Raw genomic sequence first — 7,884 nt, 5'->3', positions numbered from 1 at the left:
TAATTTGATCCATAAATGGTTAATTGTCCTCCGAATGTTAATATGCTTATAAAGCTCCCACAGAAACAGGACAAACATCAAGAGAAAAGACCATGGAACACCGGTCAATCGGATGCCAGGAAATTGCAGCACATCATCAGTTATTCAGACACAAGAAGAAAACCAACCAACCAAACATACGAGAAAGGCAACGATTGATTTGAAAACAATTCTGACAAGTAGCAAACTATCTAGTTAATACTGTTACAATAAAGAAAAAACACTTAACTAAAAGATGAGAGATCAATAAGCCTAGCACATAGCAAGGCACATAAGTTCACAGGACTTGTATTTCACCCTATCAAGCCAATTACCTACCTTCCACCGTAATTAAGGTCATCTTTTGTTGCTTTGACTACCTCTACAAACCCTTCACTGGTCGAAATTAGAGGTAGAAGAAAACTACTGCTGCCTCCCACCAATCACAGGATCACCATCAATAAGACAAAGGCTGCCCTCGCAAATCTTTGCATCAAAGTGAAGTGGAAGACCGCAAATATTATCTTGGTATCCAATTTTTCCCTTTAAATCAAACCAAACAAATGCTTCCTCGTCCTTCTTCAAAGAACCATTTCACCGTTCTTTGCGAAGACCAAAGGTCGGCAATAGTTAAGCAACCAAGTCATAGTTTACTTTTTAATAGAATACAGAAGGGTCCAAGGTCCTCCAAAATCCTTCATAATCCAAACATCATTTCCGGTTTCCCAATCATGAACAGAAACACATAGAGAGTCCCCCTAAAACCTCCAACTCCATGACCGTACTGTAATCCTCATCCACCGGGGTGTCAAACTCCCGATACTTCTCAGTAGCAAGATGAAGGGTCAGAATTATGAATCGATACATATCTAATCTGTTCGGCATTAGCCAACACAGAGCACCATTTGAAAACACCAGCGCCGTGTTATATACATTCAGTGTACTAAAATCATTGCGAGGCAAGTTCTTGATCCTTTTCCATGAGTTCAATTTGAGGCTGTAAATACTAACTTCAGAACTCATAAAGACTCCCTTACTAACAAGCTCCACCATTCTCAAAAGTTTAAAGTCATCGGTAACTGAATCATACCCGAACCCTAGGGATATATGTCACTTTGATGATGGCTGCTGCTGCTCAATGGCTGGGAGGGGAATCGTCTTAAACTTTTGAATTGACGGGTTCCACAAAGCGACAATCGTACGGAGACTATTGGAAATGCAAACCACTCCATGAATCGAGTACCCTAGTATCTGATACCTCTCAGGGGATTTCAACGGCCGCTCATATTTACCGGCTGTCCGGAACATTTCGCTGCCGTCGAAAGCCGATGAAAAAAAATCTGATGAGGGGGAGTCCATTGACCTGACTAAAATGGTGCGAAAAAGGAACTGGTTTGGATGGAGCGTTGAAGATGAGCTTTGATGAAGTGGTGGTGGCGGATGATAGCATTCCAACCTTTGGGAACGCAGAGGAATCGAATCAAATCCTTGGGCGGAAGCCTTGATAGGATGTCGATCAGTAGCTCCGGTGGGAAGTCTGACATTGACGTGGGTTTCTTCTCGGAGGAGCAACAATAATCTGGAGAAATCAGATCTGGAATTAGGGATTACGGTTTAGGGTTTAGGGTTAGTTTCTCTGGTAAAGATTATAGGAGAGTGTATAGTATGAGGAAGGTCAAACGTTTCCCGCTCACTTCAATGGGTAGCCCGACTCATCATGTGGGCCCAACTCTTGGAATTGAGTTCTTGATAGGATAAAGGTTCATCCAAAATTAGCGCCAAAAATTGAAAGAAAAACAAGACACGTAATCTTAAAAGAAAGTGTTATTGGTACTTCCAAAATCTCATTATATATCCCTTACAAGTGTATTTTTTTTTCTAAATATAGAAATTATGGAGTGTAAAATAAGAAATTTGGAGTGTCAATAACAATTCCCATCTTAAATAATGACATGTAAATCAAATATTAATAGGGAAATGATGATCATTAAAAAAATGATGATGTTAGGTAGATTAAATTTATAGTCAAAATTTTGTAAACTAGATTACATAGAAATTGATGATTGAATTATCACTTGAATATGATTCATGTGTTTATTTCTTATTACTTACACATCATTTAGTTTACAAACTTAGTCTCCAAATTTAGTCTCTTTAACATTATCTCACGGTAATGTATAAAAGAAACAAAAAGGTTATTACCTTAGTTGTAAGCTTGAAAGGATTATTACCTTTGATCCCTTCCGTTTTGGAATCAATTGCATATTTGAGGATTTGGTCGATAAAAAGTTGCAATGTCAAACTAGACGTTATGAATTAGGTTTTTTTATTTTATTTTTATGTTAGAGTACTTTTAGTATTTTATGTATTAAGGTTTTTTTTTTTTAGTGGAATAAAAATAAAGATTGTTTTCTTACTCATTACTAGGTTTCAAGATTGCTTTACAGTTTTCAGGATTTGGTAATGCACCACTTCTTATAGATATTTTCATACAGTTAACTTAATGTAGAAGATTAAGGAGATAATTTAGGATGAGAGACAATCTCACTAATATCCCCGCCGTCCATCCTCCAACTGGACAACCAAGGGTGGACACGTTTGAAACATAGGAGCCAATGGCACATCTTGTGAAGAGGCTTGGTGAGCATATCAGCATGCTGACTAACAGAGGGAACGAAGTGAACACGATGGTTATCCAACACTATTTTTCAACAAAGTGATAATCAGCTCGATATGGTTAGTGCTAGCATGAAAAACAAGATTAGCAACTATGTAAGTGGCGCTGAGGTTATCACAAATAGAGAAGCATTAGAAACTGCAATAAGACGGCAAGTTTATAAAATAAGTTAGAAAACCATGATGTTTCTGCATATGAGTGAGACAATGAGCGGTATTTAGATTTGGCACTAAAATGAGCAATAATGGACTGCTTTTTGGAACACCCGGAGATACGATTGAAGCCCCAATAAACAAATTAACCACTAATAGAACAATGAGTATCTGAGAAGCCAACCCTGACACGCCCGACCCTGATATCCTCCAAACACTAGGGTAGACACATACTAACCGACACCAGAAGGTGACAAAACCATACTAATATGCATGAGAATTATGAAGAAAGAACGAACATAATAAAACTTGTAAATTTAACTATAATGAATATGCAATTGTGGAACGTGTTCAAAGCATATAACTAATCCAGAACCTTATAGAAGGAATATTATAACAAGGTACAAACAAAGGAATGGATCCTACACTGAGAGAACTCGAAGATACCGATGCAGGAGTGCCTTGACGTCGAGATTGTACGCCTCAATTCTAAGTCCTGACGGGGCGCAAAACAAAACATGAGTGCACTAAGTTATATATAAGTAATACTAAAATAGTTATTCTTCAACGTACTAACCCTCAGTTTATAAAACTCATATAACATAATAAGTAATAGGTTTTCCGAAAAACCCTAGCATGCCATAAAACTTTCATAAAACATATATCATATATAATGTGCTTTGTGAAATCCCATTCCTAGATTTCACTGTTATAATCTATGTATTGGTATTATTGAGATTTTATATTAATTTTTTGAAAATTTATATTAATTTATTTGAAATTAGATTTTAATTAAGCTAGTTACGAAGAATGAAGTTTGAAAATTGGTTATTTAAAATCCATAGACAGGACGACACTAAATATTTTTAGATAGAATCCGATCTCATGAGCAAATGGGGTGAAAACTGCCCGTGAAACGAGATTTTAACAAAGGAGAAATTAATAAACAAGCTTACAAGTATTTTTGTAAATTTAGTTTAGCCCTAGATACTTTGGATGTTTGGCCACACCCTTGGGCCCACACCCTTGGGCCCACGCCCTTTCTTTTTCCTACTGCATTTTCTCTCCGAGGAGGGGCAGTTAACTCTAGGGAACTCTTTCTTCCCTCTCTATCTCATTTTTGGTCGGTGGTTGCATAGGGAAAGAAGTCATCACTTTCCAGTACCTCTCCCAAATTCATCTCGCCGTCGATCACCATCACATCTTGCTTTCCTCCATCTTCCAACCCCATCTCCCTATGGTATAAATCGACTCTACACCCCAGCTTAAATCCAGTTGTATAAGTGGAGACACAGGACAACTAGAACTGAAGAAGGAAGAGAGGGTGACAAAGAAGGCAAGAATGAGAAAAGGAAGAAGAGGGTCGAAGAAGGTGGGTCTGAATCATGAAATAAACATGGTTTTGTATGTTGGTATCCAATGGGTGGAAAGCCTTGGTAATTATTCGCTGATTCTCTTGATTCCTTATATGGTCATTTATTTGGATGCTACTATGGGAAATTAGTCTTATATGTAGTTGCTATATGTGCCAATACCTAAACCCTAGCTGATATAATACTTGAAAGTGATATTTTGTATGACATCAATTATTGGGTGGAGTCAATTACCTGTCATATATTAGCCCTGTTTTTCAAGACTAGTATTATGCAGATGCTTGTTTTTATTTGTCATCTATACAAAAGCTGAATGGACTGCTTCGGTATAAAAGTTGAAATGACTATTGGTTCAATTTATTTGATTCCCATTTATAGTTCCTTTTGGATCAAAGTGATAATCTGTTCATGCCATACACTTCATTAAATGGTTTGAGAAAGATGTAGCAGACGTAGTTTCCTCTGAGATTGAGAGGATCGGCTTTAGGGTATGGCACTGTGCTCAAGTATAATTAACCAAAAGCATTCCATTAGAAGTATATGTGACCTCTCTCTCTATATATAAATATATATAACATATGAAATGAAATCTTTGAATAAGATTGCACAATGTAGTCAGTGCTCTTATGGCACTGTGCTCAAGTATAATTAACCAAAAGCATTCCATTAGAAGTATATGTGACCTCTCTCTCTATATATAAATATATATAACATATGAAATGAAATCTTTGAATAAGATTGCACAACGCAGTCAGTGCTCTTTCTAATTAACACACCCCGACCGAAATCTGGGCGTGCTGGCCGTCACGTGCAAACGACGTAGCCATGTGCACAGTGCGGAAGCTAAAAAGGTAATGATATAAAAGTATGATTAATTAAAATCTAGCATACATAAGGTCAAAGTAAAGAGTGCTAGTGCGAGTGAACCGCTAAGTCAGAGCATTAAGTCTACAGCAGTCCAAATTAACATAATACGATAACAGTGCACCCGAAGTGACCCTACATTGGTGCGTGTCTGTCAGAAGCGCCGGAAAGCCCTCTGGGAAACCACCGAACCTGCTAGCTAGCTAAAACCTGGAGGGGCGCAAAACAAAAGTGTGAGTGGGCAAAAACAAAGCTCTTTGAAAACCATTTAATAAAATACATTCTAACCCCTCACCGTAAAACCTGTATACTTCCCAGAAAATAAACATAAGTACGTAGATATAAACATGCCAATCATGCTCAAATTTATGCCATGTTCAAGCCTTATAACAATATGCAAGTGCTCAGTTATAAATTGTATCAATAATATATAGTCTGGCAGCCGGAGTCACCTAACGTGACCTGTATGGCTGCATCTAGAGCTCAAATCTCAATCTCAATAACTAAACCTGCCCACGAGTCGGAACCACCTAAAGTGGTCTGTACGATAGGCCTGGGTGTAATATATATAAACGCTCTAGTGCTACGATCACGTGAAGGTTGTGTGAGTAATCGCGGGTCACCTACGAGTCGGAACCACCTACAATGGTCTGTACGACAAGACTGTGCACCTAACTTGGATCCAAGCTGAGTGTGTGGTGCGGGAGGTGAACGACACGTGAAGAACTGTGCCCTACTCTAGGCGGGAGAACTAACACCGGGGGTGCAGGTTATGAGCTCTCTAAACATCTCTAACCACTATTTAATGCAATTGTTAAATAACGCTTACCTGGCACTTACCTGTGCCTCCACAGCACCATCATATCCATATATATATACATATAATTGAATGTATAAATAAACGTATATGCGACTAATTATGCATAACCACCAATAATATATAAAAGGAATGGCATATAACGAATAAGCATTTATATAAAATTTCTGGGAATTATAAGTATATAGGTATATACGGAAAACAAAAGCCCACTCACTGGTACGTGGAAGGGTCGTAGCCCCCCTGCCTCGCGTGAGTACGCTCGTCCTCGGGATACGTGTCACCTATATGCGAAAATACTATAAAAACGTTAATTTTAAAGCACATAACCTTCCGTTCAAAATAACTTCTCATACATTGCTCAAAATGGACAATTGAATATACCAACGTGCTCTACACAACCTCAGGAACACACCAGAATTTTTAGAAAAATTTTTCACCGCCGCACGCGCCCCCACGCGCAGGGTGCCTGGCACACTGAGGGCGTCAATTGACGCCGTTAGGAATATTCCGTCAAAGTTGACAGATTCCGTTAACGGCGTCAGGAATATTCCGTCAGAATTGACGGAATATTCCGTCTCCTTCTCCGTTCAATCTCCGGCGCCGTCGCCGGCGCCGAAAACTGGAAAACCTACAATTGACGTTTTCTCGTTCGTTTTTCCACCATTTTTCATGATTCTTGCACCATTTTAACCCTTAGAACTAGTAGAACACGTCCATATAAGTCTTAAGGGCTAAAACTCACGAAAACTCACCTGTCCACAAACCTCCAAAACCGGTCAAGCTCGAACCAGGTGATTCCTACGTCCAATCTCGTCCAACGAAACACTCCGAGGCTCCTGGGAACCTCGCAAAGACATCTAAGCGCTTCAAAAGTCCAAAAACAAGCTAGAATAAGTTTGCATGAATAGTACTCAAATCGGAGCTCGTAAAATCGACGTGAAAACGTCGAAGTTCCTACCTGAAAATGGTACGTCTGTGTTCCTCTCAGCCTCATGAGTTTGAAGGTGCCCTTGGTTCCTTCGATCTGCAAGGATTTGGTGGGTTTTGGGTTTGTCCGTACACTCGAAGGAAGAAGAAGAAAGAAGGGAGCTCGGGGAAGAGAGACAGGGAAAGAAACAGAGAGAGACAGTGAAGATGAGAGTGTGTGGGTGGCCCCGTACCTGCCAACCCCACACCAAGCAACCAAAAACGACATAACGAACACAAACTAGGGGTAGAAAGGTCATTTCACGTGTACGTTTTAATAATCTCGGGATGGGATGTCACACTAATGGTCCCTTTTCCATTATATTTGTACCATTATTTATTAAATTATATAGCATCTTGGTTTAGTCATTTAGTTTTCAAGATGGATGTTTAAGAAGCAGCTATATGGTGGCACATTCGGTGAAGTGTACAAAAGATGAGTGCTTCATGGATTTATGCTAAATTATGATTAAATATGGATTAATTTGATTTTAGTTTTTGAACTTATGTTGTTGGTTGTTTGGTGATTTGCTGTAGTTTAGAGGGAGATGCAACACATGATGATGGTGTGTTTGATGGCTTGGTGAACTACGAATGGCTTGATTCCTGTTTAGGGTACGTAGGCAGTCTAACGAGGATGTTAGATGTAGCCATATAATGTACAAAAATTATTACGCAGCCGGTTCTTGAATTACTCTTTGTACATATCCTGAAGGCAGGGTATGTTAGAGATACGGGTATTTGGTGACGTCATGTGTCAATCCTGGACGTATGTCGAGATTGGGGCGTGACATGCTTAGTAGTGGTATCACAATTACCCAAAGACACTACATCTCCCGACCAAAGCCACATATAAGTATCTTCCGCCCATGGGCACTACATCCTCCGGTCAAAGCCATATATAAATATCTTCCACCTGTAGGCACTACATCTCCCGGCCGAAGCCATATATAAATATCTTTCCGCCCGTAGGCATATATAAGCAAATAAAATCATAAACATAATACTTCCAAA

General features: G+C 39.1%; 1 pseudogene; it reads right to left on the bottom strand.

Moving 5' to 3' along the window:
* Nucleotides 1-668: 668 nt before the first annotated feature.
* On the bottom strand, nucleotides 669-1,568 carry LOC125478351 (annotated as a pseudogene).
* Nucleotides 1,569-7,884: the final 6,316 nt, after the last annotated feature.

Source organism: the organism of the source record quoted next, unplaced genomic scaffold (genome assembly GCF_019419815.1).
Source record: "Pyrus x bretschneideri cultivar Hongxiangsu unplaced genomic scaffold, Pyrus_bretschneideri_v1 Contig24, whole genome shotgun sequence".
Taxonomy (NCBI): Eukaryota; Viridiplantae; Streptophyta; class Magnoliopsida; order Rosales; family Rosaceae; genus Pyrus; species Pyrus x bretschneideri.
This window is presented reverse-complemented; position numbering and strand designations above follow the sequence as displayed.